At 36.8% G+C, this 27,208-nt stretch overlaps 1 protein-coding gene and 1 pseudogene across 4 annotated transcripts in view; one reads left to right on the forward strand and one right to left on the reverse strand.

Moving 5' to 3' along the window:
* TESK2 (testis associated actin remodelling kinase 2) overlaps positions 1-27,208 on the forward strand; it is a 152,978-nt gene that overhangs the window by 14,959 nt on the left and 110,811 nt on the right. The window lies entirely within an intron of this gene.
* On the reverse strand, positions 14,949-26,369 carry LOC143674325 (matrin-3-like; annotated as a pseudogene).

The raw sequence follows: 27,208 nt of genomic DNA on the forward strand, positions 1-27,208 counted from the left end.
TATGTATAGAAGTATTAAGTGTTCAAAGAGCATGAAGTATATAATCCATACTTGTGTGTTTAGAAAATAGATAGCTAGACAGATATATCTATATATAGATATATAAATATAGATATATAAACAGATTGATCAAACATGACAGTATGTTAAAAATTGTTTGATATGGGTATCTGGGTAGGGGGATATGTTCTAGTTCTCTATTTGAGTTTTGTGTTGTTTTTATAACTGTCCTGTAAGTTTGAAATTATTTCAGAATAGAAAATTTAACTTATTTCTGAACTTTCAATTCTATTCCATTGGTCCATCTATAAGTCCATCACTATATACCAGTACCATACTGTTTTGATTCTTGCAGTTTTGTAATAAGTTTTGGAGTTGGAAAGTATGAGTCTTCCAACTTTGTTCTTTTTTTCAAGATGGTTTTGGCTATGTAAGGCCCTTTACCCTTCCATATGAATTTGATGATTAGCTTTTCCATTTCTGCATAAACACACTACAGGGTTATCCTGGAGGTTTTTCTTACGCATTATATGGCTACCTCTTTTTAGTTTATGGTGTATTGGAGTGGCTAGAGGGAAGTAACTAAACTGTTGAACTGTATTCCAGAAGCTCTGATTCCTGAGTATGATTGTACAACTATGTAGCTATCACAATGTGACTGTGCGGCTGTAGAAAACCCTGTGGCTGACACTCTCCCTATCTAGGATATTGACAGATGAGTGAAAAAATAAGGACAAAAAAATGATAGGGGGGGCATAAGGGGTAAAAAATATTGGGTAGATTGTAATACTAGTGGTCCACGAGGGGGAGGAGCAAAGGGGTATGGGATGTATGTTTTTTTCCTTTTTTCTCTCCATTTCTTTTTTTGGAGTGATGCAAATGTCGAAGAATGGTCATAGTGATGAGTACACAACCATATGGTGATATTGTGAGCCATTGGTTGTATACTTTGGACTTTATGGTGTGTGAAGATATCTCCTTTGCTTTTTTTTTTTTTGATTTTTTTATTAATTAAAAAAAATTACAAGAAACACAAACATGCCCAACACATACACTCAGCAATTCACAATATCATCACATAGTTGCATATTCATCATCATGATGATTTCCCAGAACATTAGCATCAATTCAGAAAAAGAAATAAAAAGACAACAGAAAAATATAACAAACAGAAAAAAAAATTTTTACATGCCATACCCCTTACTGATCCCTTTCACTGGTCACTAGCATTTCAAACTCAATCTATTTTAACATTTGTTCCCCCTATTATTTATTTTTATTCCATATGTTCCTCTCATCTGTTAACCAGGTGGATAAAAGGAGCATCAGACACAAGGTTTTCACAATCACACAGTCACATTGTGAAAGCTATATCATTATACAATCATCATCAAGAAACATGGCTGCTGGAACACAGCGCTACATTTTTAGGCAGTTCCCTCCAGCCTCTCTATTACATCTTGGATAACAAAGTGATATCTACTTGATGCGTAAGAATAACCTCCAGGATAACCTCTGGACTCTGTTTGGAATCTCTCAGCCATTGACACTTTGTCTCATTTCACTCTTCCCCCTTTTAGTCGAGAAGGTTTTCTCAATCCCTTGATGCTGGGCCTCAGCTCATTCTAGAATTTTTCTCAGTCCCTTGATGCTGAATCTCAGCTTATTCTGGGATTTCTGTCCCATGCTGCCAGGAAGATCCACACCCCTGGTAGTCATGTCCCACGTAGACAGGGGGAGGGTGGTGAGTCTGCTTGCTGTGTTGGCTGGAGAGAGAGGCCACATCTGAGCAACAAAAGAGGTTCTCTTGGGGGTGACTCTTAGGCTTAATTTCAAGTAGGCTTGACCTATCCCCTGTGGGGTTAAGTTTCATATGAACAAACCCCAAGACTGGGGGCTCAGCCTATAGCTTTTGTTGTCCACACTGCTTGTGAGAATATCAAGAATTCAACTTGGGGAAGTTGAGTTTTCCCCCGTTCTCACCATTCCCCGAAGGGAACTTTGCAAATACTTTTCCACTCACTGATCAAATCACTCTGGGATTCATCAGGGCATCACCTGGACAAACCAACAAACTCTCATGTCCTATACAAAGTTCCATGTACTTAAGGTGTTCAATCAACTATCTACATAAGTTATATTAGGAGATGCACTAGTTAAAGTATAGATTTGTACCAAATAAACATTTTTTGCTTTAGTCTCACACATTAGTTGAAATTTAAAAATATTAAGTACCATCTATTTTCAGCACACTGCAGTAATGACATTCTTTTGTTCTTCCTCATGCAAAAACATTTTTTAAATTTGTACATTTAGTCACTATCACTATATACTCCAGGCATTCCTAGATTACACCATCTCAATCTTTATCGTCTATCTTTCTTTGTGATTTCTTTTATGCCCCAGCCCTCCTCCCTCTATCATTCTCATATGCAGCTTCATTCAGTGTTTTAACATAATTGTATTACAGTTAGGTAATATTGTGCTGTCCATTTCTGAGTTTTTATATTCAGTCCTGTTGCACAATCTGTATCCCTTCAACTCCAATTACCCAATATCTTACCCTATTTCTATCTCCTGATGGTCTCTGTTACCAAGGAAATATTCCAAGTTTATTCACTAATGTCAGTTCATATCAGTGAGACCATACAGTATTTGTCCTTTTGTTTCTGGCTAATCACACTCAGCATAATGTCCTTAAGGTCCATTCATGTTGTTACATACTTCATAACTTTATCCTGTCTTACAGCTGCATAATATTCCATCTTATGTAAATGTCACAGTTTGTTTAGCCAACTGTCTGTTGATGGACATTTTGGCTGTTTCCATCTCTTGGTAATTGTTAATAATGCTGCTATAAACATTGGTGTGTAAATGTCCATTTGTGTCCTTGGCCTCATGTCCTTTGAGTAGAGACAGCATATAGATGGGTCCTGTTTTTTAATCCATTCTGCCAGACTATGTCTTTTGATTGGAGAGTTTAATGCATTAACATTCGGTGTTATTACTGCATGGGTAGTACTTTCTTCTACTGTTTTGCCTTCTGGATTTTACATGTCATATCTATTTTCCTTCTTTTTAACTTTACTCATAGTCTTCCTTTCTACACTCTTCTCCACACCTCTCTCTTCTGTCTTCGTATCTGTCTCTAGTGTTCCCTTTAGTATTTCTTGTAGAGCTGGTCTCTTGGTCACAAATTCTCTCAGTGATTTTTTGTCTGAAAATGTTTTAATTTCTCCCTCATTTTTGAAGGACAATTTTGCTGGATATAGAATTCTTGGTTGGCAGTTTTTCTCTTTTAATAATTTAAATATATTATCCCACTGTCTTCTCGCCTCCATGGTTTCTGCTGAGAGATCTGTGCATAGTCTTATTGGGCTTCCCTTGTATGTGATGGATTGCTTCTCTCTTGCTGCTTTCAGGATCCTCTCTTTCTGTTTGACCTCTGACATTCTGATTTTTAAATGTCTTGGAGTATGTCTATTTGGATCTATTCTCTTTGGGGTATGCTGCACTTCTTGGATCTGTAATTTTAAGTCTTTCATAAGAGTTGGAAAATTTTCAGTGATAATTTCCTCCATTAGTTTTTCTCCTCCTTTTCCCTTCTCTTCTCCTTCTGGGATACCCACAACACGTATATTCGTGCGCTTCATATTGTCTTTCAATTCCCTGAGTCCCTGCTCATATTTTTCCTTTTTTTTTTCCTATAATTTCTGTTTCTTGTCAGATTTCAGAAGTTTCTCCCTCCAGTTCAGAAATCCTATGTTCTGTCTCTCAAAATCTACCATTGTAGGTTCCCATTGTTTTTTTCATCTCTTCTACTGTCTTTCATCCCCATAAGTTCTGTGATTTGTTTTTTCAGAATTTCGATTTCCTCTTTTTGTTCTTTCCTTGCCTTCTTTATATCTTCCCTCAATTCATTGACTTGTTTTTGATGAGGTTTTCCATGTCTGTTCGTACATTCTGAATTAATTGTTTCAGCTCCTGTATGTCATTTGAATTGTTGGTTTGTTCCTTTGACTGGGCCATATCTTCAATTTTCCTAGTGTGATTTGTTATTTTTTGCTGGCATCTAGGCATTTAATTACCTTAATTAGTTTATTCTGGAGATTGCTTTCACTTCTTTTATCTAGGGTTTTCTTGCTGGATGAATTTGTTGTCTATCTGTTCTTTGACATTCCATTCAGCTTTATCTGGACCTTTAGTTTAAGTTTCGTTTAACAGAGGAGAATTTTTCAGTTCTTATTTTCTTGTTTCTTGCCCTGCTTGTGTGGTGCCTTCTCCCCATACACACTTAGGAGGGTCTACTTAGATGTTATAGACCCCAGCCAGATTTTCCCAGACCATACTGGCCTCCTATCAGGAGGAAAGAGTCACCTGCATCGGTTTTCCCCGAGGGTGAGACCCAGCAGGTTGAAAGACTTTCCTGTGAAGTCTCTGGACTCTGTTTTTCTTATCCTGCCCAGTATGTGGCGCTTGTCTGCCTGCAGGTTCCACCAGCATAAAATGATGCGGTACCTTTAACTTTGGCAGACTTTGCCTGCTGGGGGCATGGTGGAGTCAGAGGAGAGGTTGTAGGCTGGTTTTAATGGCTTCAAATTACCAAGCCCTGGTGTCTGAATTCCTTGATGGAGGGATTCCACCTGGGTGGGGCTTCAACCCTCCCCTGGGGAAGGCACAGGCTCCAGATAAGCCCCCAAAAGAGCTCACTTCTGCCTATGCCTGGGGCAGTTGCAGCCTGAAAAGTCCTGCCGCTGTATCCAGAGGCAGTCAAGCCTTGGTAGATACACAGCCACAAAAACCTCTGTTTCCTCCTTTTTTTCCCCTCTTTTTCTGTCAGTTCTGCCCCCTTGGCGCTGGGGCAAAAATGAGCAACCTCTGCTTTGATCAGGTTCACCTAAGCTGGGGGCCTATTTTTAGTAGTCAGAATTTGTTAATTTGTTCCACAATTTGCGTTTGATTGTGCCCAGTCCCTGCTGCTGGTAAAGTCCTTTCCTTTCCCCTCTGGGAAGCGGCCTGTGGGGGAGGGGTGCTGGCCGCCGCAGCTTTGGGAACTCACGGTTTTGGGGGATGCTCACAGCCAGTCCAGCTGGTCCAGACTGGGGTACGCTGTGTGTCTGGTCACTGCCGTGGCCCCAGGGGCTGTTCTGTACTGTTTCTGGTTATTTAGTAGTTGTTCTGGAGGGTGAACTAAAATGCGCATGTTGTTAAGCCACCATCTTGACCCGGAAGCCCCTCCTTTGCTTTTAATGTGACTTCTCTATAGCATTGTTTATAGGGCCAGTCTAGTGATGACAAGCTCCCTCAGTTTTTGTTTATCTGGGAATATCTAAATCTTTCCCTCTTTCCTGAAAGAGTTTTGCTGGATATAGGAGTCTTGGTTGGCAATTTTTTCAGCACTTAAAATATGTCATCCCATTACTTTCTTGCCTCTATGGCTTCTGATGTGAAATCAGCACGTAATCTTATTGAGGCTCTTTTGTATATGACACCAGGATTTTCTCTTTCTCCTTGGCATTTGATAGCTTGATTATAATGTGTATGGGTCTGTTTGAGTTTATCCTGTTTGGAGTTCATTGAGATTCTTTGATGTCTGTATTCATGTACTTGTTAAATATGGAACATTTTCAAGCCATTTCTTAAATATTCTTTCTGTCTGTTTCTCGGCTTCTTCGGTTCCCATATTGTATATATTGATATACTTGGTGTAATCCCACATGTATCTTAGGTTCTATTCATTTTTCTTCCTTATTTTTTTCTCTCTGCTCGTAACATTGCATAATTTCAATTATCTTATCTTTTAAGTTTTCTGGTTCTTTTGCCAGCTCTGGTCTGCTGTTGAACCCTCTAGGGAATTTTTATTTCTAAATAAATTTTATTTATTTTTGTTACTTTTAGCTTAATCTCCAGTATTTGTTTGGTTCTTTTTTATGATTTCTATCTGTTTATTATAATTCCCTTTTTTGTTCATCTGTTTTTTTTCCCAGATATCCTTTAGTTCTTTGTCTGTGTTTTTCTTTACCTTTTTGAGCATATTTAAGATAATTTAGAAAGAAATTTTGGCTAGTACACCCAAAAAGTGGTCTTTCTTGTTAATGGTTTCTAATACTTTCTCTTGCTCCTTTGCATGGGCCATTGTTTCCTGTTTCTTTATATGCCTGGTAATCTTTTGTTTTACATTGGACCTTTTAATATTGTAATATGTTATCTGTGGAGTTTAGTCATTGAGGTGTCTATTCCTTAAGCTTGTATCCAATTATTATGATTGATTTCCTTGGATTCTGGGAGTTAACAGAAAACAAAACACAACACAACAAAAAACCCTAAATCCCTCTGTATCCAGTTTTGCCTGTGTGAGTGCTCTCCTTTAGGGTTAAGCCTACCTAACAGTGTGTCTGAAGAAGAGCCCGAGGCAAAAGGCTAGTGTCTTCTCTGTTCTTCCTGTCATGTGTCTTGTCCTGGCCTTGTGCATACAGCCCTATGAAATCCCCTGTCTAAACAGATCTGTCATCTCCCTTCCCTCAAAGAACCGTCTCTCCCTCTGGTCCCAGGTGCTATACTGCCGATCCCAGAGTTGGTACTCCTTTGCACCAAACAGCTGCAAGTTGACTCCTCTTCTACAGCCCTCTAGCTGTCTTCTATACTGCTTACACACAGGGCTGGCTCTTGGATGTCAGGCCCACAATGAGTGTCCTGATTCAATTCCTCAGGCTGCCTAAAAATAGCTTGATACAGACACATGCACCAGAATACGTGTAAAGGGGTTACTCTGCTCCTTTCAGAGCCTGTCCCAGGGACTTTCACTGGGAGTACAGGCTGGCCCTACACGAAGCTGGCGAGGGTATTGGGTAAAGACAGCAAGTGTGCCATGAGGTTTTTCCTATTGTTTTTGAGTTGCCTTTTTCCTGATTTGTTGCTTGCTCAGTTACTGTGATCTTTAGCTTTTCTTGAACTTTGAGAAAGATGGTTCTGCCAATTTTTGCTTATTGTCTAAAACTTCTATGGGAAGTTGGAATTCTGGAGTGTCTCACTTTGCCATCTCGGTGACTGTATTGTGTTGATCACTGTAGTTTTGTAATATGTTTTAAATTCAGAAAACGTGGGTCCTCCAACTTTGTTCTTTTTCAGGATATTTTTGGCTATTCAGGACCCCTTACTCTTCCATTTGGATCTAATGATTGATTTTCCCATTTCTGTAAAGAATGCTGTTGGAATTTTGATTGGTTCCCATGCTTTTTCAGTCACCATAGCTTGTCATCATTAGATCTTTTTTGAATTATTTAATACAAATATTCTTAGAATATCATCTGCTCTTCTATTTGAGATATAGCGTTTAAAAATATGTATGTCCTGCTTCACTAGACATTTTATTCCAAGCAGCAAGTACTCATTCATATAACATAGAACTAGGTTTTTTCACTTCTAGTGTTGGTGTTTCTCATCTCTATGCCATATTCATTTGTTGGATTTCTTTTTTTCTTGACAAAAAGTTTAATATATTTTGTTTCTGAAGCCATTTTTTTGTTTTATTATGAGATAAAAGTAATGGACATCCACTTATTCATCATGCAAATTCAATTATTTTAGCATTTGATGCATCAGTTGTTTTGCTGATAATTTTCAGCGGATATGCAGACTTGAAATTTCACCTCTAACTAATTTTGTAGGCACGTCTAAAAATAAGTCTTAATCCGTCTTAGTACCATTATTACATGTAGCCAAAGTAATGATAATTTTCTACACTAATATACTAGTACTCACTCAGATTTTCCCATTTGACTTTTTTTTATGCTGGTTGTACAAATCAGGATTTTGTCAGTTATTATCAATACATTTAGTTATTCTCTCTTGCATCTTCTTCAGAATCAGAATTTGAACACGGTACTACTACTCTAAGGCCTATGATTTTCTTATATTTGGAAAGGAAAAACTGTAAAAATTAGAACTTTCTTATAATAGAGTAGACTGCTTGGGGCAATACTGAATTCTCTGTTACTGGTGTTATTTCAGTATGCTGATTGATTTTTATAGTGTCTAGTCCGTTGGACACTTTTCTTTATATTATTTGACTACTTTGTGAAATGTGATATGTTTGTTATTTTCACATTTGGTTTGTGTTGACATACTTTCTCTTGCTTTTATTCTTCCTTCAGTTGTTCCTTTTCAAAGTCCTTTATTTTTCCTCCTTTTCTTGCTCTGTATATGTTGATGTTCTATTGGCCTTTTATCTGCCCCTACCTAAGGGCATAATTAAGTTCCTCCAGTCACCTAAACCAGGAACATAGGATGCATTCTAGTTAAACTTGGAGTCATCCTAGGTACATCTTGTATCTTCTGTACCATTTAACCCTTTTTTTTCTTTTTGTTATACTCATGTATACAGTTTATTACAATGACATGCACATTAAAATCAGCCAAAGGAAGAGACACATAAAACGGAGTTCAGGAGAGTTCTGAGAGGGCAAACTACAGCTGTCCTCTCACAATATTAGAGCATGGAAAGTGTTAATTCTTCCCAGAAACTATGTAACATATACACAGAATATTGCCAACCAAGGAAGTTCACCTGATCCTTGATATCTAGAGGTTTTATGAAGGCTTGGTCACATAGGTATGATTGACAGCATGACTTACATTAGCCTCCAACCCCTCCACAGGTTGAGCTGACACCACATGTCCCCAAACCCCAAGAATAAATTATTGTTATCATAAATTACCATTTCATCACCTTTTAAAAGTTCATTTTTCTCCTTTTCCATTTCTCTGCTCTCGTTGCCAGTGCCTTATCTAAACCTCCTTACTTGTAATTTTTCATTAGCAATTATCACACTGAATTATGCTCATTAATTTACATTCATCTTTCCCAGGAGTCTAAGCTTCTGGAGGAGTGGAGTTATGTTTCATTTCATTTTATATATTTTTCTCCCAGGAAGATAGCCTGAGTGTAGTTATTGAAAGTATAGGCTGGGGGCAGGCCACGGTGGCTCAGCAGGCAAGAATGCTTACCTGTCATACCAGAGGACCCAGGTTTGGTTCCCGGTGCCTGCCCATGTAACAAAACAAAAAAAAAAAGTATAGGCTCAAACAAAACAAAACAAACAAAGCAAAATCAAATCAAAGACAAATCAAACCCAGTTATGTTCCAAAAGAACATAATTCAGGCTCTGGGCTTGAATTCTAGCTCTACTACTTCTTGTCTGTGAGAGCCTGGGCAAATTAATCCTTCTGTTTTCTCATTTGTGTAAAAACAGGGATAATATTAGTTTCTATGTTACAGGGCTGTTATGAGGATTAAATATAAACTTGGAAAAGTATGTCTGGAGTATAGTAAATGTTCAATAAATATTAATTTTTATCACCTTTCGTAATGCCTCATACTTAGTATGGACCCAGTATTCAAACATTTGAGTCAATTATTAGAGGCTAGATTGGTCAAAAGATTGGACTAGTTAAAATCTAAATGACATTACAAGTTTCCATCTAAGTTTATGTTTTATGTCATGGCCTATGGCCTGGTTGATTATAGTTACACAGCAAATATGATGCTTATCCAAAAGAACATAATTCAGTTTTAGGAACTGGCTTTGATTTGTCTGGCACTAATTTATGCCCCTGTGTATGTATGGCTAAGTACATAGAAATTCCAGTTTTTAAGCTAGGTTGCTTTTGGTCTGAATGGAAACTGCAGCTTGTATTTAATAGCAGGATGGCAAGCTCAGCGGTATTTGCTTTCATTTTAATTAGGCAGTCATCCTGAAATGTGTCTGCATTTGCTGTGTTGATCCTTAGAAAGGGTAACAACTGAGCAGACCTGTCATGTAGTTTTGTCACATGCTTTTTTAAAGCAGTTTTATTGAGATGTATTCACATACCATACAATCCATTCAAAGTGTACAGTCAGTGGCTTTTAGTGTAATCACAATCGTGCATTTATCACCACAATCAATTTTAGAAGATTTTCATTACTCTTAAAAGAAAAACTCCGTGTCCTTTAGCAGTCACCTCTCAATCCTTCTATTTTACCCCAGCCCTATATAACTACTAATCCAATTGCCTCTATATGTTTATTTATATATACATTTTATATAAATAGAATCATGCAACATGCCATGTCTGGTTTTTTTTACTTAATATAATGGTTTTTTTAATTATTGCCATTTTTTAAAATTAGAGATATAAATTTAGAGAAAAGTCACATAAAAAAATACAGTGATCCCATATACCCTCCCATTGTTGATACTTTTGCATTAGTGTGGTACCTTTATTACAGTTGATGAAAGAATATTACAGTATTACTATTAACTATAGTCCATAGTTTATGTTGTCTATTTCCCCCCATACACCACCTTATTATTAACACCTTGTAATATTGTTATACATTTGTTATAATTAATGAAAAAACATTCTTATGTTTGTACTGTTAACCACAGTTCACTGACTACAACAGGGTTCACTGTGTTAAACAGTTCCATGTTTTATCTTGTAACTTTCCTTCTAGTAACACATAACCCAAAACTTCCCCTTTAACCGTATTCACAAACATAATTTAGCACTATAATTACACTCACAGTAATGTGCTACCATCATCACCAACTGTTTCCAAACATGCACAATCACCCTAAATAGAAATTCTGCACAAATTAAATATCAGCTCTGCATTTTCTACCCATTCTGTCTTCTGGTCACTTATATTCTAGAGTCTAATTCTGTGAGTTTGCTTTTATAATTAATTCATATCAGTGAGATCATATAATATTTGTCCTTTTGTATCTGACTTATTTCACTCAACATAATATCCTCAAGGTTAATTTATAGTCATATGCATCAAGACTTCATCCCTTCTTACAGTTAAATAATATTCCCTTGTGTGTATATACCACATTTTGTTTACCCATTCATTAATTGATGGACATTTGGGTTGTTTCCATCTTTTGGCAATTGTGATAATGTCATTTTGGATATTGGTGGGCAAATGTCTGTTCACATCCCTGCTTTCAGTTCTTCTGGGTATCTATCTAGTATTGGGTTTGCTGGAGCATAAGGCAATTCTATAATTAGCTGTCTTAGGAATCAGCTTTCTTAGGAATTGCCAGACTGTTTCCACAGTAGCTGCTGCACCATTTTATTTTCCCACCAAGAATAGAATATTACTGTTTCTCCACATCCTTTCCAATACTTGTAGTTTTCTTTCTTTTTTTTCCTTCTTATTAGTGGCCATTCTAGTATGTGTGAAATGATATGTCATTGTGGTTTTCATTTGTATTTCCCTAATAGCTAGTGATGTTGAACATCTTTTCACGTGTTTTTAGCCATTTGTATTTCCTCTTTGGAAAAATGTCTATTCAGGTTTTTTCGCCCATTTTTTAATTGGGTTGTTTGTCCTTTTCTTGTTGAGTTGTAGGATTTCTTTATATATTCTGGATATTAAACCCTTTTTGAATATTTGGTTTCCAGATATGTTCTCCCACTAAGTTGTCTTTTCATATTCTTGACAAAGTCTTTTGAAGCATAATAGTTTTTAATTTTGAAGAGGTCCCATTTATCTGTTTTTTTTCTTTCATTGCTACATATCCATTCTGAATCCAATCCTTGTTTGATTTTGGATTATTTAGGGACTTTTTATGAATATAGAAAGAAAACAAAATAATGGCACTAGGATAGTATGTTTGTGTTTTTTCCCTACTCTTTATAACCATGGTATAAAAGTCCACTGAATTCTCAGAAATTCTTTTTACTCACTTTATGAGACTTTATTACCAACTTTGTGCATACATGAGTCCTTATTTGGATGGACAGTAAAAATATTTGGTTGTTGGCTGACAGCCATATCCTGCTACCCTTTGGTTAATAGCTGTTCAGTGCATTGTAGGAGCTTATTTGCCTCTACATTTTGTGAAGTTTCATCTACTTTGTTTATCCTGTGAAATGAAGAGAATAAGGAATAGCAAATACTATACATTAGAATGAAAAAAAAAGGAAATGATTAGGATTTGTCGTATCTTTTCTGTCAGCTTGGCACATCCATTCTTTAGAAAATCTTTTTAAATTAAAGCCACTTTTTATGGCTATAGAATGCATATTGAATGAGGAGTTTTTGCTCTATTGCTCTAGAGGCCAAGGGCGCTATCATCTATCCATTCTTTAGTCTCTGCTGGTGGGGGAGGGTGGGGAATAGTAGTAATTTTTTATGACGCTAATATGAAAATAGTTCATGGAAATTTAGCTGTGTTTCTAGAGGAGACACAGGTCGTTGGACTTGGAACCACTGGATATGAATCCTGAGTCTGTCACTAGTTGTGTGAGTTTGGGCAGTCATTTAATCTCTCAGAGTGTAAGTTTCTTTTCTTTTTTAAATTGGAGGTGATAATACCCACCTTGTAGAATTCCACGAAGATCAGAGATAACATATATAAAACTCTTGGTAGGGTGCATAGCCCAAAGTAAATGGTGGCTGCAGTTATTATTTCGAATGATTTCATATAGGTATGTGGTCTAATTGGGACTGCTAAAAAAGTTTCTTTGATTCTTTGGAAACTCATTTGTAGAATTCCTACTTTGGAAAGATAAAATGTAAAATAATGGGTTAAGATGTTTAGGTTTATAACTTTTTTAGTGGTTGCTTTTCAAATTTTCCTTGTTACTTTACCCCAAGTGTTTAATTTAAAATTGTACATTCATTGTGAAAAACAAATTACCCTCAATATGAATGAAAATTAACGTTTGAGAAAACAAACCTACTTATGTAGACTAGAAAGAAAAAGTTTCTGTTTATAAACTTGGAGGTTTATAAATATTGAAGTTGAGAACTTATTTAAAAATTATTTGTATCTTTATAAGCCACATAATTTTGGCATTTTTGAAGCACTGATAAAAGCTATCTCCAGGTTTAAGAACAAAAATGATTATGTTTTTCTAACTGTGTTTTACAAAAGGGAATTACTGGCATTTAGGGTTGGAAAATTCTTTGTTGTGCAGAACTGTTCTGTGCATTGTAGAACATTTAGCTTCCCTGGCCTGTGCCCACTAAAATGTTGGTAGTGCTCACCCCACACCCCCACCCTCCCACTTGCCGTTATGACAATAACTCTCCTCTCATAAGATCCCCCCTTCTCTCACTAAATTTTCACATTCTAGTGGTTGAGAAACACTGGGATTGTAGCTGAAATATTTTCAGTGGGGCAGACCACTGTATCAGCAATTTTCATTGAAGAATTACAAAAGTTTACAAGCTTGCAATTAATTATTCTTACTTGATGAACAAAGTGCAGACTCTTAAATCAGGTAGCTTCTTTAGATCTAAACCTGTGTTTTTTTCGATCATATCTTTCTAGTGAACATGAGTGTAACATTAGTTGCCTGTTCTCTCAAAATTTATACTTTAAGGGACACTATTTTTATTAAAAGGTAGTTTGTTTGTTTTTTAAGACAATATTCCCTAAGTAAGACCAAGAGAAGTAACCCAGAGGCTGAAAACATGAGATCTCACGCATTTCAAATAGTGTATTAGGATAAATTATTATCAAAAATGGGCTTTTAAAATTGCTTTCAGGTAAAAAAGAAAAGTAGGTTGTGGTCTTGGAGTCCTCAGATACATCTTGCTCCCTTCCATGGCTAATTAAAACTTGTCAGTTTAAATTGAAAGCCACTTATAGCTTGGTGGTTTTACTTTAAAATGTGATCATTTAGTATGCTGGCCAAAGAAGCAGAAGTCATGATTTGGAAGTTTTCCCTAGCTGAGCATCTCTCCAAAATGGATTTAATAAAGTTCCTACTCTCATGAAAGAGATTGCACTTTTTACTACTCATCTCAGTTGTCTAGTAATTAAAATTAATTTAGCACGTAATAGGGACTCCATGACTAAATATTAGTGTTCATTATGAGCTCTTTTATTTTTTATTTTTTGATTATCATTCCAAACATGTATAACCAATGAACACGACCGATGTTTCTTTATTTGTATTCACTTCAGTAACTTGAATCCACAGATATAAGCAGAAAGTTACAAGTAAACACACGTTATACATGCAGATTTCTTTCCACAAAGGTCACATGTGCAGGTACAAGTATTAGAAGCATGCGTCTAGAATCATGGCCAAACTTTAAAATGCAGAAATGTAAAATTACATTTTTTTATTGTAAAATTACATTTTGAAATATGAAGAGATGATCTACACACTTCAAAACTCAAATATTGCTTATACCAGAGATGTATGACAGCTGCAGGATTCAAGTGGAAAGCAATAAGATCTCAAGAAATTAATACTGGTCAAAGAGGACGAGAATATTTTTTACATTTCACTGAAAAAACATTGTCTACTACGAAATCTAGCAGGAAATTAGGGAAAAAATTACAAAATCTAAAGCCAGTTACTTAATATTTCTTAGTATCTAAACAATAGCATGACGTTAAAAGAAAACTGCACCTGCATGTTAATTGCCAATCTCACATTAATGAAGTTCTCCAAAAATGAAATGCTACTAAACAACTTCAAACTCCAAATAAAAAGTCTACAAGGCTGAGATTAAAATGTAGAATGTTTCAGATGAAAGTAATAATAAAGATACAATTGGTTTTGTTCTTTATTGAATGGAATCCCAAGATGTTGACATTTCTTTGATGCCTGGAAATACTAAATTTAATTTCTCTGAATGTTTCTACATCTTTTTCTTAGCAAGTTATCTTAAGTAGCTTACGGAGTCAGTGTCCACAAAGTACTTCTGTCTGTTGCCATTCTGATAAAACAAAAACTATTCTTGACCAACGTAACAGTATATGCATTTTTGCTGTAACACTTAAACACATGAATAGACATCTATTATTGTTTCCACTAAAATAAAAGAGAACAATATTTTTTCCTATCAGTACTGTATTTTAAATAGGTTAACATTAAAAGCAAAAAACCATTATTTTCTTTTGAAATCCTTAAGTTTCTTGAATATCTGAAGCTTACTTCTTCTTCCTGCATTCTTCTGCCAATTTATTCGGAAATTTCTTCAATTTCTGCCAATGTGGAAGGCTGCTGTAATGAGTATTCTTTGCAACTTCTTCATTTGTATAAAAGAGTGAATACAGTTTACAGTAAAACTTTGTTTTAGGTATCACACAATCTTAATACCAACGGGGATGTTGCATTGATATGGTCCAATTCTATACTCATCTGGAATTGCATAGTCCTCCTATACAATTCGGATATTTGCATTTTCACTTGTATCTTTGTTGGGATCATCAGCACTCTCATTAGATTCAGCACCTGGTTCTGTATTTTCCTCATTTTTAGTTCCATTTTCCAGTGCTGCTTGGTTTTCTTGATCAAGTTCCTCCATCTTGTCCAGCTTTTTAAGCTTTTCCTTCACTGCAGCTGAAGGCTCCTTTTTCCCATCAGAAGCCACATCACCGAAATTTGCAAGATCCGTCTCATCTCCCGCAGAACTTCCACTTTCTAGCAGTGCTGCTGCTGCTTCTTCATTTACAAGTAGCTCATTTTAAGATTCAAGAAGCATGTTAGGTCCTCTAGACCAAAAGGGGAAAGAGTGAAATGAGACAAAGTGTCAATGGCTGAGAGATTCCAAACAGAGTCAAGAGGTTATCCTGGAGGTTATTCTTATGCATTAAGTAGATATCGCATTGTTATCTAAGAGGAAATGGAGAGGCTGGAGGAAACTGCCTGAAAATGTAGAGCTGTGTTCCAGTAACCATGTTTCTTGATGATGATTGTATAATGGTGTAGCTTTTACAGTGACTGTATGATTGTGAAAAACTTGTGTCTTATGCTCCTTTTATCTGCCTTGTCAACAGATGAGTAGAACATATGGAATAAAAATAAATAATAGGGGGAACAAATGTTAAATTTAGTTTGAAGTGCTAGTGATCAAGGAAAGGGAGGAGTAAGGGGTATGGTGTGTATGGTTTTTTTTTCCTGTTTTTGTTTTATTTTTCTGTTGTCTTTTTGTTTCTTTTTCTGAATTGATGCAAATGTTCTAAGAAATGATCAGGATGATGAATCTGCAGCTATATGATGATATTGTGAATTACTGATTATATATGTAGAATGGAATGATCACATTGGGAATGTTTCTTTCTGTAATTTTTTTAATTAATAAAAAAATTAAAAAAAAGAAGCATGTTAGGTTCTTGTTCTGTCTGGTTAACTTTTATGTCTTTTCCTCCATCTTCACCTGACTTTGCTTCTTGTTCTTTTCTTTTTTTTTAAATTTTCTTTATTAAACATACCAACATACAAACACAAATATTCTTACCATATGGTCATTCCATCCTTGATATATAATCTGTAACTCATAATATCATCACATAGTTGCATATTCAATCATCATCATTTCTTAGAACATCTGCATCAATCCAGAAAAGAAATAAAAAGAGAACAGAAAAAAATTCATACATATTATACCCTTTACCCCTCCCTTTCACAGATCACTAGCATTTCAGTCTGCTAAATTTATTTTAACATTTGTTCCCCCTATTATTTATTTATTTATTTATTTATTTATTGCATGGGCAGGCACTGGGAATCGAACCTGGGTCTCTGGCATGGCAGGCGAGAATATTTATTTATTTTTATCCATATGTTTTACTCTTCTGTCGATAAGGTAGATAAAAGGAGCATAAGACACAATGTTTTCGCAATCACACAGTCACATTGTGAAAGCTTTATCATTATACAATCATCTTCAAGAAACATGGCTACTGGAACACAACTCTACATTTTCAGGCAGTTCCCTCCAGCCTTTCCATTATACCTTAACTAACAAGGTGATATCTATTTAAAGCGTAAGAATAACCTCCAGGAAAACCTCTTGACTCTGTTTGGAATCTCTCAGCCATTGACGCTTTGTCTCATTTCACTCTTTCCTCTTTTGGTCTAAAAGGTTTTCTCAATCCCTTGATACTGAGTCTCAGCTCATTCTAGGATTTCTGTCCCATGTTGCCAGAAAGGTCCACAGTCCTGGGAATCATGTCCCATATATAGAGGGGGAGGGCAGTGAATTTGCTTGTCATCTTGGCTGAGAGAGAGAGGCCACATCTGAGCAACAAAAGAGTCTCTCCTGGGGGTGACTCTTAGGCCTAATTTTAAGTAGGCCTGGCTTTTCCTTTGCAGGTTTAAGTTTCATATGAACAAACCCTAAGATTAGAGGCTCAGCCTATCGCTTTGGTTCTCCCCACTGCTTGTGAGAATATCAAGAACTCTCCACTTGGGGAAGTTGAATTTTCCCCCTTTCTCACCAGTCCCCCAGGGGACTTTGCAAATACTTTTTTATTCACTGTTCAAATTACTCTGGGATTTTTCAGGGCATCACTTTGGACACACCTACAAAATCTCATGCCTTATTCAAGGGTCCATGTACTATGGTGTTCAATTAAGTTGTCCACATAAGTTATATTAGGAAATGCACTAGTCAAAATATAAATTTTGTACCAAATAAACATTTTTTGCTTTAGTCTCACTCATAAGTTAAAGTTTTAAAATATGAATTACCATCTATTGTCAACACCCTGCAGAATTGACATTCCTTTGTTCTTCCTCATGCAAAAACGTTTTTGAATTTGTACATTTAGTCACTATCATTATGCACTCTAGGCATTCCGAGATTTTACCATCTCAGTCCTTATTGTCTGTCTTTCCTTCTGATTTCATTTATGTCCCCAGGCCTCCTCCCTCTATCATTCTCACATTCAGCTTCATTCAGTGTTCTGACATTATTGTATTACAGTTCGATAGTATTGTGCTATCTATTTCTGAATTTTTACAATCAGTCCTGTTGCACAATCTGTATCCCTTCAGCTCCAATTACCTAATATCTACCATATTTCTGTCTCCTGATGATCTCCATTACCAACTGAAATTCTCCAAGTGCATCTACTAATGTCAGTTCATATCAATGAGACCATACAGTATTTGTCCTTTTGTTTCTGGTTAATCTCATTCAGTATAATGTCCTTAAGGTCCATCCATGTTGTTACATACTTCATAACTTTATTCTGTCTTACAGCTGCATAATATTCCATCATATGTATATACCACAGCTTGCTTAGCTACTCTTCTGTTGATGGACATTTTGGCTGTTTCCATCTCTTGGCAATTGTAAATAATGCTACTATAAACATTGGTGTGTAAATGTCCATTTGTGTCCTTGCCCTCATGTCCTAGCATGAGGTATTGCCAGGTCGTTTGGTGATTCTATACTTAGCTTCCTGAGGAACCACCAAACTGCCTTCCACAGTGGTACCATTTTATGTTCCCACCAACAGAGGATAAGTATGCCTCTTTCTCCACATCCTCTCCAGCACTTGTCATTTTCTGTTTTATTGATAATGGCCATTCTGGTGGGTTTCCCTAATAGCCGGGGATGTCGAGCATTTTCTTATGTGCCTTTTGGCTATTTGTATTTCCTCTTCTGAGAAATGTCTATTCATGTCTTTTGTCCATTTTGTAATTGGGTTGTTTGTCTTTTTGTTGTTGAGCTGCACAATCTCTTTATATATTCTGGATCCTAGACCTTTATTTGATACATCATTTCCAAATATTGTCTCTCATTGTGTAGGCTATGTTTTTACTTTCTTGATGAAGTCCTTTGATGCACAAAAGTGTTTAATTTAAAAAAAATTTTTATTAATAGAACCAATCAACATACAATATGAACGTTCTTTTTTTAATCATGTGGTTCTATATTAATCATCATGATCATTTCTTAGAACATTTGCATCAGTTCAGAAAAAGAAATAAAAAGAAAACAGAAAAAAATTCATACATACCATACCCATTACCCCTCCCTTTCATTGATCACTAGCATTTCAATCTACTAAATTTAACACTTGTTCCCCCTATTATTTATTTATTTTTAATCCATATGTTTTACTCTTCTGTCCATAAGGTAGATAAAAGAAGCATCAGACACAAGGTTTTCACAATCACAGAGTCACATTGAGAAAGCTATATCATTATACAATCATTTTCAAGAAACATGGCTACTGGAACGCGGCTCTACATTTTCAGGCAGTTCCCTCCAGCCTCTCTATTATGCCTTAACTGAGAAGGTGATATCTGTTTAACGCATAAGAATAACCTCCAGGATAACCTCTTGACTCTGTTTGGAATCTCTCAGCCATTGCACTTTGTCTCATTTCTCTCTTCCCCCTTTCAGTTGAGAAGGTTTTCTCAATAAAAATGTTTAATTTTGAGTAGTTCCCATTTATTTCTTGTGTAATTGCTCTTGCTTTATTTCTTCAATGCTCATGCTTTGGGTGTAAGGTCTAGGAAACCGCCTCCTATTATAAGATTTATAATATATTTCCCTACATTTTCTTCTAACAGTTTTATGGTCTTAGATCTAATGTTTATGTCTTTGATTCATTTTGAGTTAATTTTTGTATGGGGTGTGAGATATGGATCCTCTTTCATTCTTTTGCATGTGTTCTCTAGGCACCATTTATTGAAGAGACTGTTCTGTCCCAGGTGAGTTGGCTTGACTGCCTTATCAAAGATCAGTTGTCCATAGATGAGAGGGTCTATATATGAATGCTCTATTTGATTCGATTAGATTCCACTGGTCTGTATATCTTTCTTTATGCCAGTATCATGCTGTTTTGACCACTGTAGCTTTGTAATATGCCTTAAAGTCAGGTAACGAGAGACCTCCAACTTCAATTTTCTACTTTTAGCTATTTGGGGCACCCTGCCCTTCAGATAAATTTGGTTATTGGTTTTTCTATTTCTGAAATGTAAGTTTTTGTGGTTTTAATTGGTATTGCATTGAATCTGTAAGTCAATTTAGGTAGAATTGACATCTTAACTATATTTAGTCTTCCAATCTATGAACACAGTATGCCCTTCCATTTATATAGGTCATCTGTGATTTCTTTTAACAATTCCTTGTAGTTTTCTTTGTATAGGTCTTTTGTCTCTTTAGTTAAATTTACTCCTAAATATTTTATTCTTTTGGTTCCAAGTGTAAATGGAAATTTTTTCTTGATTTCCCCCTCAGATTGTTCATTACTAGTGTATAGAAACACTGCAGATTTTTGAGTGTTCGTCTTGTAACCTGCCACTTTGCTGTACTCATTTATTAGCTCTAGTCGTTTTGCTGTGGATTTTCTGGGTTTTGACATATAGTATCATATCATCTGCAAACAGAGTTTTACTTCTTCTTTTCCAATTTTGATGCCTTATATTTCTTTTTCTTGTGTAATTGCTCTTGCTAGAACTTCCAAAACAATGTTGAATAACAGTGGTGATAGTGGACATCCTTGCCTTGTTTCTAATCTTAGGGGGAAAGTTTTCAATTATTCCCCATTGAGGATGATGTTAGGTGTGGGTTTTTCATATATCCCCTTTATCATGTTGAGGAAGTTCCCTTCTATTCCTATCCTTTGATGTGTTTTGAATAAGAAAGGATGTTGAATTTTGTCAAATGCCTTTTCTGCCTCAATCGAGATGACCATGTGGTTTTTCTGCTTTGATTTGTTGATATGTTGTATTACATTAATTGATTTTCTTATGTTGAACCATCCTTGCATACCTGGGATGAATCCTACTTGGTCATGGTGTATAATTCTTTTAATATGCTGCTGGATTTGATTTCCAAGAATTTTGTTGAGGATTTTTGCATCTATATTCGTGAGAGATTGATCTGTAATTTTCTTTTCTTGTAATATCTTTGTTTGACTTTGGTATGAGGGTGATGTTGGCTTCATAGAATGAGTTAGGTAGCTTTCCCTCCCCTTCAGTTTTTTTGAAGAGATTGAACAGGATTGGTACTAATTATTTCTTGAATGTTTTGTAGAATTCACATGTGAAGCCATATGGTCCTGGAATTTTCTTTTTGAAGAGCTTCTTAACGGCTGATTCAGTTTCTTTACTTGTGATTGGTTTGTTGAGGTCATCTGTTTCTTCTTGAGTCAGTGTTGGTTGTTCATGCCTTTCTAGGCAGTTGTCAATTTCATCTGCATTGTTGAGTTTATTAACATAAAGTTGTTCATAGTATGCTCTCATTACTTCCTTTATTTCTGCAGGGTTAGTGGTTATGTCTCCTCTTCCATTTCTGATTTTATTTATTTGCATCCTCTCTCTTCTTCTTTCTGTCAACCTCACTAAGGGTCCATCAATCTTACTGATTTTCTCATAGAACCAAGTTGTGGTTTTGTTGGTTTTCTCAATTGTTTTCATGTTCTCAATTTCATTTCTTTCTGCTCTAATCTTCATTATTTCTTTCCTTTTGCTTGCTTTGGTGTTAATTTGCTGTTCTTTCTCTAGTTCTTCCAAGTGGACAGTTAATTTCTCGATTTTTGCTCTTTTTTCTTTTTTGATATAGGCATTTAGGGCAATAAATTTCCGTCCTAGCACTGCCTTTGCTGCATCCCGTAAATTTTGATATGTTGTGTTCTTATTTGCCTTGAGATAGTTATTGATTTTTCTTGTAATTTCTTCCTTGACCCACTGACTGTTTAACAGTGTGTTGTTGAGCCTCCATGTATGTGTGAATTTTCTGGCACTCTGCTTATGATTGATTTCCAACTTCATTCCTTTATGATTTGAGAAAGTGTTTTGTATGATTTCAATCTTTTTAAATTTATTGAGACTTGCTTTGTTACCCAGCATATGTTCTATCCTGGAAAATGATCCATAAACACTTGAGAAAAAAGTGTATCCTCTGTTGTGGGGTGTAATATTCTATAAATTCAAATTCTCTGTTTCTTTATTGACCCTCTGTCTAGATGTTCTGTCCATTGATGAGAGTGGGGAATTGAAATCTCCAGCTATTATGGAGGATGTGTCTATTTCTCTTTTCACTGTTTTTAGTATTTGCCTCATGTATTTTGGAGCATTCTGGCTTGGTGCATAAATATTTATGATTGTTATGTCTTCTTGTTGAATCGTTCCTTTTATTAATACGTAGTGTACTTTTTGTCTCTTTTAACTGTTTTACATTTGAAATCTAATTTGTTGGATTTAGTATAGCTACTCCTGCTCTTTTCTGATTGTTATTCGCATGAAATATCTTTTCCCAACTTTTCACTTTCAACCTGTGTTTATCCTTGGGACTAAGATGTGTTTTCCTGTAGACAGCATATAGATGGGTCCTGTTTTTTAATCCATTCTGGCAGTCTGTCTTTTGATTGGGGAGTTTAATCCATTAACAGTTAGTATTATTACTGTACTGGCAGTATTTTCTTCTACCATTTTGTCTTTGGATTTTATATATGATATCTAATTTTCCTTCCTTTTACCTCTTATTTCTACACTCTTCTTCACACCTCTCTCTGCTGTCTTTTCGTATCTGCCTCTAGTGCTCTTAGTATTTCTTGCAGAACTGGTCTCTTGGTCACAAATTCTCTCAGTGATTTTTTTGTCTGAAAATGTTTTAATTTCCCCCTTATTTGTGAAAGTCAATTTTGCTGGATATAGAATTCTTGGTTGGCAGTTTTTCTCTTTTAGTAACTTAAATATATCATCCCACTGTCTTCTCGCCTCCATGGTTTCTGCTGAGAAATCTACGCATAATTTTATTGGGCTTCCCTTGTATGTGACAGATTGCTTATCTCTTACTGCTTTCAAGATTCTCTCTTTCTCTTTGAAATATGACATTCTAATTAGTAAGTGTCTTGGAGTATGTCTATTTGGATCTATTCTGTTTGGGGTATGCTGCACTTCTTGATCTGTAATTTTTTTTTTTTTTAAACATTTTCTTATTTTATTATATTTTGTTTGTTTGTTTGTTTTTTACATGGGCTGGGGCCGGGAATCGAACCGGGGTCCTCCGGCATGGCAGGCAAGCACTCTTGCCCGCTGAGCCACCGCGGCCCGCCCCTTGATCTGTAATTTTAAGTCTTTCATGAGAGTTGGGAAATTTTCAATGATAACTTTCTCTATTAGTTTTTCTCCTCCTTTTCCTTTCTCTTCTCCTTCTGGGACACCCACAACATGAATATTCAAGTGCTTCATGTTGTCATTCACTTCACTCGGTCCCTGCTCATATTTTCCCATTCTTTTTCCTTTATTTTCTTTTGTTTGTCGTATTTCAGATGTCTCATCCTCCTGTTCACTAATCCTATGTTCTGCCTCTTGAAATGTGATATTGTAGGTTTCCATTGTTTTTTTCATCTCTTTTACTGTGCCTTTCATTCCCATAAATTCTGTGATTTGTTTTTTTTTCAGAGTTTCAATTTCTTCTTTTTGTTCATACCTTGTCTTCTTTATATCCTCCCTCAATTCACTGATTTGTTTTTTGATGAGTGTGATAGTTTGAAGGGATGTATGTCCCCTAGAAAGGCCATGTTTCAATCTAAATCCCATGTCGTAAAGGCAGAATGGTCCCTGTTCAGTGCTGTGTGTTTGAAGCTGTGGTTGGATTGTCTCCCTGGAGATGTGATTTAATCAAGAATGGTTGTTGGGCTGATTGGGTGACGACATGTCTCCACCCATTTGGGTGGGTCTTGATGGGTTCCTGGAGTCCTATAAAAGAGGAAACATTTTGGAGAATGAAAGAGATTCAGGGAGAGCAAAGGAGAATGGCATAACCACAAGAAACAGAGAGCCCGCAAGCCAGTGACCTTTGAAGATGAAGAAGGAAAATGCTTCCTGGGGAGCTTCATGAAACAGGAAGCCAGGAGAGAAAGTAGCAGGTGACGCCTTGCTCGCCATGTGCTCTTCCACTGAGAGAGAGAAACTGTGGCTATTTTCACCATGTGCCTTTCCAGATGAGAGAGAAACCCTGGAAATTATCAGCCTTCTTGAATCAAGGTATCTTTCACTGGATGCCTTTGATTGGGCATTTCTATAGACTTGTTTGAATTGGACATTTTCTCGGCCTTAGGACTGTAAACTAGCAACTTATTAAATTCTCCTTTTAAAAAGCCATTCCATTTCTGGTATATTGCATTCCAGCAGCTATCAAACTAGAACAATGAGGTTTTCCATGTCTTTCAAACATGCTGAATTTATTGTTTAAGCTCCTGTATCGCATTTGAGTTGTTGGTTTATTCTTTTGACTGGGCTATATCTTCAATTTTCTTAGTTTCATTTATTATTTTTATTATTTATCTAGGCATTTAATTACCTTAATTAGTTTATTCTGGAGATTATTTTCACTTTTTTTCACCAGGGATTTTCTTGCTGGATGACTGTTGTCTATCTGTTCTTTGATATGCAGTTCAGCTTATTCTGGACCTCAAGCTTAGGTTTTGTTTAACAAATCAGAGTTTTTCAGTTCTTGTTTTCTTGTTTCTTGCCCTGCCTGTATGGTGCCTTCCCCTCCACACCCCCTTAGGAGGATCTACTTAGGTATTATAGACCCCAGCCAAATTTTCTCAGACCAGACTGGCCTCCTGTCAGAAGGAAAGAGTCACCTGCGTCAGTTCTCCCTGAGGGTGAGACCCAGCAGATTGAAAAGCTTTCCTATGAAGCCTCTGGACTCTGTGTTTTTCTTATCCTGCCCAGTATGTGGCACTTGTCTGCCTGCGGGTCCCACCAGCATAAGGTGTGTAGTACCTTTAACTTCAGCAGACTCTCCCTGCTGAGGGTGAGGTGGAGACGGAGGAGAGGTTGTAGGCTGGCTTTAATTGTTTCACTTTTGCAGACCCGGGGGTCTGAATTCCTTGAGGGAGGGAATCTACCTGAGCTGGGCCCCACCCCTCTCCTGGAGAAGGCACAGGCTCCTGACAAACACTCAAACAAGCTTAATTCTGCCTATGCCTGGGGGCAGTTGGAGCCTGAGAAGCCTTGCAGCTGAATCCAAAGAGTAGTCAAGCTAAAGAAACACAGCCATAAAAAAGAAGGAAAATCCTTTTCAGAGCAGGACCCCTGTTCCTTGGGTTTACCAATCAAGAGATTAAGTTGGCATGTTGCTCTGTGTATCTCCAGGTTCTATGTTCCCCCTCCTTTCCTTTAGGGCCCAGACCCTTTCAAGTATTATCTGCTATCCGATCCAAGAATAAATGTCTGTTTTTGTTTTTTTTTTCTTTTTTCTTGCCCCCTCTGTGCTAGGGCTAAAACCAGCAACCTCAGCTTTTACTCAAGATTCAACTGAGCTGGGGGCCTATTTTTAGTAGTCGGAAATTTGTTAATTAATTCCGCTATTGGAGCTTGGTTGTGCTCAGCCCCTGCTGTTGGTAGAGTCTCTCTCCTTTCCCCTCTGGGAAGCAGCCTGTGGGGGAGGGGCACATGGTTTGGGGAACTCACGGTTTTGGGTGGGCTCGCAGCTGGTCCAGTTTGTCCAGATTGGGGTACACTGTTTGTCTAGTCACTGATGTGGCCCCAGCAGTTGTTCTGTACTGTTCCTGGCTATTTACTAGCTGCTCTTGAGGACGAACTAAATCCTACACCTCACTAAGCCGCCATCTTGCCTCTTCTTGTTCTTTACCTTCACCTATACTTTCAGTCTTCTGGGAACCATCAGTTTTGGATTTCTTAATCACTTGGATATTCTTTGCCATCTGGATAATAAAATCTTTTTTGAATTTGTCTTTTTTCAGTAAATCAGTGCATCTGTTGGGAATCCTCAGTACCAGTTTTTTATATTTCTCAGACATATCAGCCTTCACACATCTTCCCTGAAACCGAGGGGCCTTTTTCAAACAATAATCAACCATTGCCATTTAATCTTCTCTAGTCTCCATCTCAATAAAGCTTGACTTTTCATCTTCATTAAGTATATAATTCATTATTTTCCTATAGGGCTCAGCAAGTTTGAGGATAGCACTGTCAGAATAGCCAGAATGGGGTAAATTGCTGAGATGTATCATACATCCAATCACCTGCTTTCGATCAAATTTCTGATCTGGCTTCCCTTCAGGTTTCTTATTCTCTTATACTTCAGGACAAATGTACTCTCGCTGGTTTGCCAAATACTAGTGCTGGTGTGGTTGTGTAGTAATCATCAGCAGCCTGAGCATCTTCTGTGGTTACCATTTCAATAAATGCCTCATTAATCTTATCTAGAATGAGATGATTTGAAATAACTCTAAATGGTTCCACCAGCTATAACAGTTGGTACCTCAGGTTTTTCCCTCATTGAAAATCCATGATGTGAACAACTCTGCTAGTTTCCCCTCTGCCTTTTTGCATGTGTCTTGGACCTTGCAGGTTTCCATTCCCAGCACCCAAATTTCCTCTTGGTCCAACTGCTGGTCCCCAAAGATGAAATGAGGGAGGTGGAGGTCCCAGAGTGTGTGGTGCTGGGTTTGTAGACTGCTACAACATGAATGGATCCCCCATTGTGTGTCCTGTATCATTGTCAGGATTCCATTCTGGGTAGATTTCAAGAAGAAGCTGGCATTGACAATTGTGACTTGCTCCTTGATATGTTGGCTATACTGCTCAACTGCCTGAAGAGGCTGGTTGGGCCACCACTGAGCTCCAATCAGGCTTCTCACATAGGCAGCTCAGGGGGAGGCAATGCGGGCAAGCAGGAGCAAGTAAGAAAGGCGCGCCTCCAGCCACCCATGGTCCCAGTCGATGTTAGTGCCCCATCCTGGCAGGTGTGGAAAGCCCCCAGTCAACCTACCCTACTCTTACCTGATTTATGCCAACCTTAGGGAGAGGAAGAGGGAAAAGGCACCTCACTCCCTCTTTTAGATTTTAAGTTTGTAGATTCAAATATTAGATTACCTAAGAACTTCTTCAATGCTTTTGATTTTTTAACCTAATATTTAGATACTCCTAAGACTGAAAAATGTAGTAGAATTGTAGACTGAAAGTTTGAGAATTTAGAGGCTTGGCTTATACATTGGAATGGTACTTATTTGCCAAATTGTTTTCAGTTTTCTTGGCCTGAGGCATACTGCATAGCTGTCATGTAGGCATTAGACATTTTTTAAAAAATATTTTTATTATAAACAACAAATATGCAAACATTGTTGACATAGATTCTATATATGGTGTATAATCATTTTGATGATCAATATAATCACAAATTTGTATATTCCTCACTATAATCATTTATTTTAACATTTACATCACTCCAGCAAAAGAAAGAAAAAACTCATACATGCCATACCCCTATTTTTACCCCTCTCTCTCATTGACCACTAGTATTTTAATCTACTCTATTTATTTTAACATTTGTTCCACCTGTTCTTTATTTTCTATCCATATTTTTTACTCATCTGTCCATGCTGTAGATAAAAGGATCATCAGACATAAGGTTTTCACAAACACACAGTCACATTGTGAAAGCTTTATCATTATACAATTATGT

The sequence above is a fragment of the Tamandua tetradactyla genome, chromosome 2, assembly GCF_023851605.1.
Source record: "Tamandua tetradactyla isolate mTamTet1 chromosome 2, mTamTet1.pri, whole genome shotgun sequence".
NCBI classification, from domain to species: domain Eukaryota; kingdom Metazoa; phylum Chordata; class Mammalia; order Pilosa; family Myrmecophagidae; genus Tamandua; species Tamandua tetradactyla.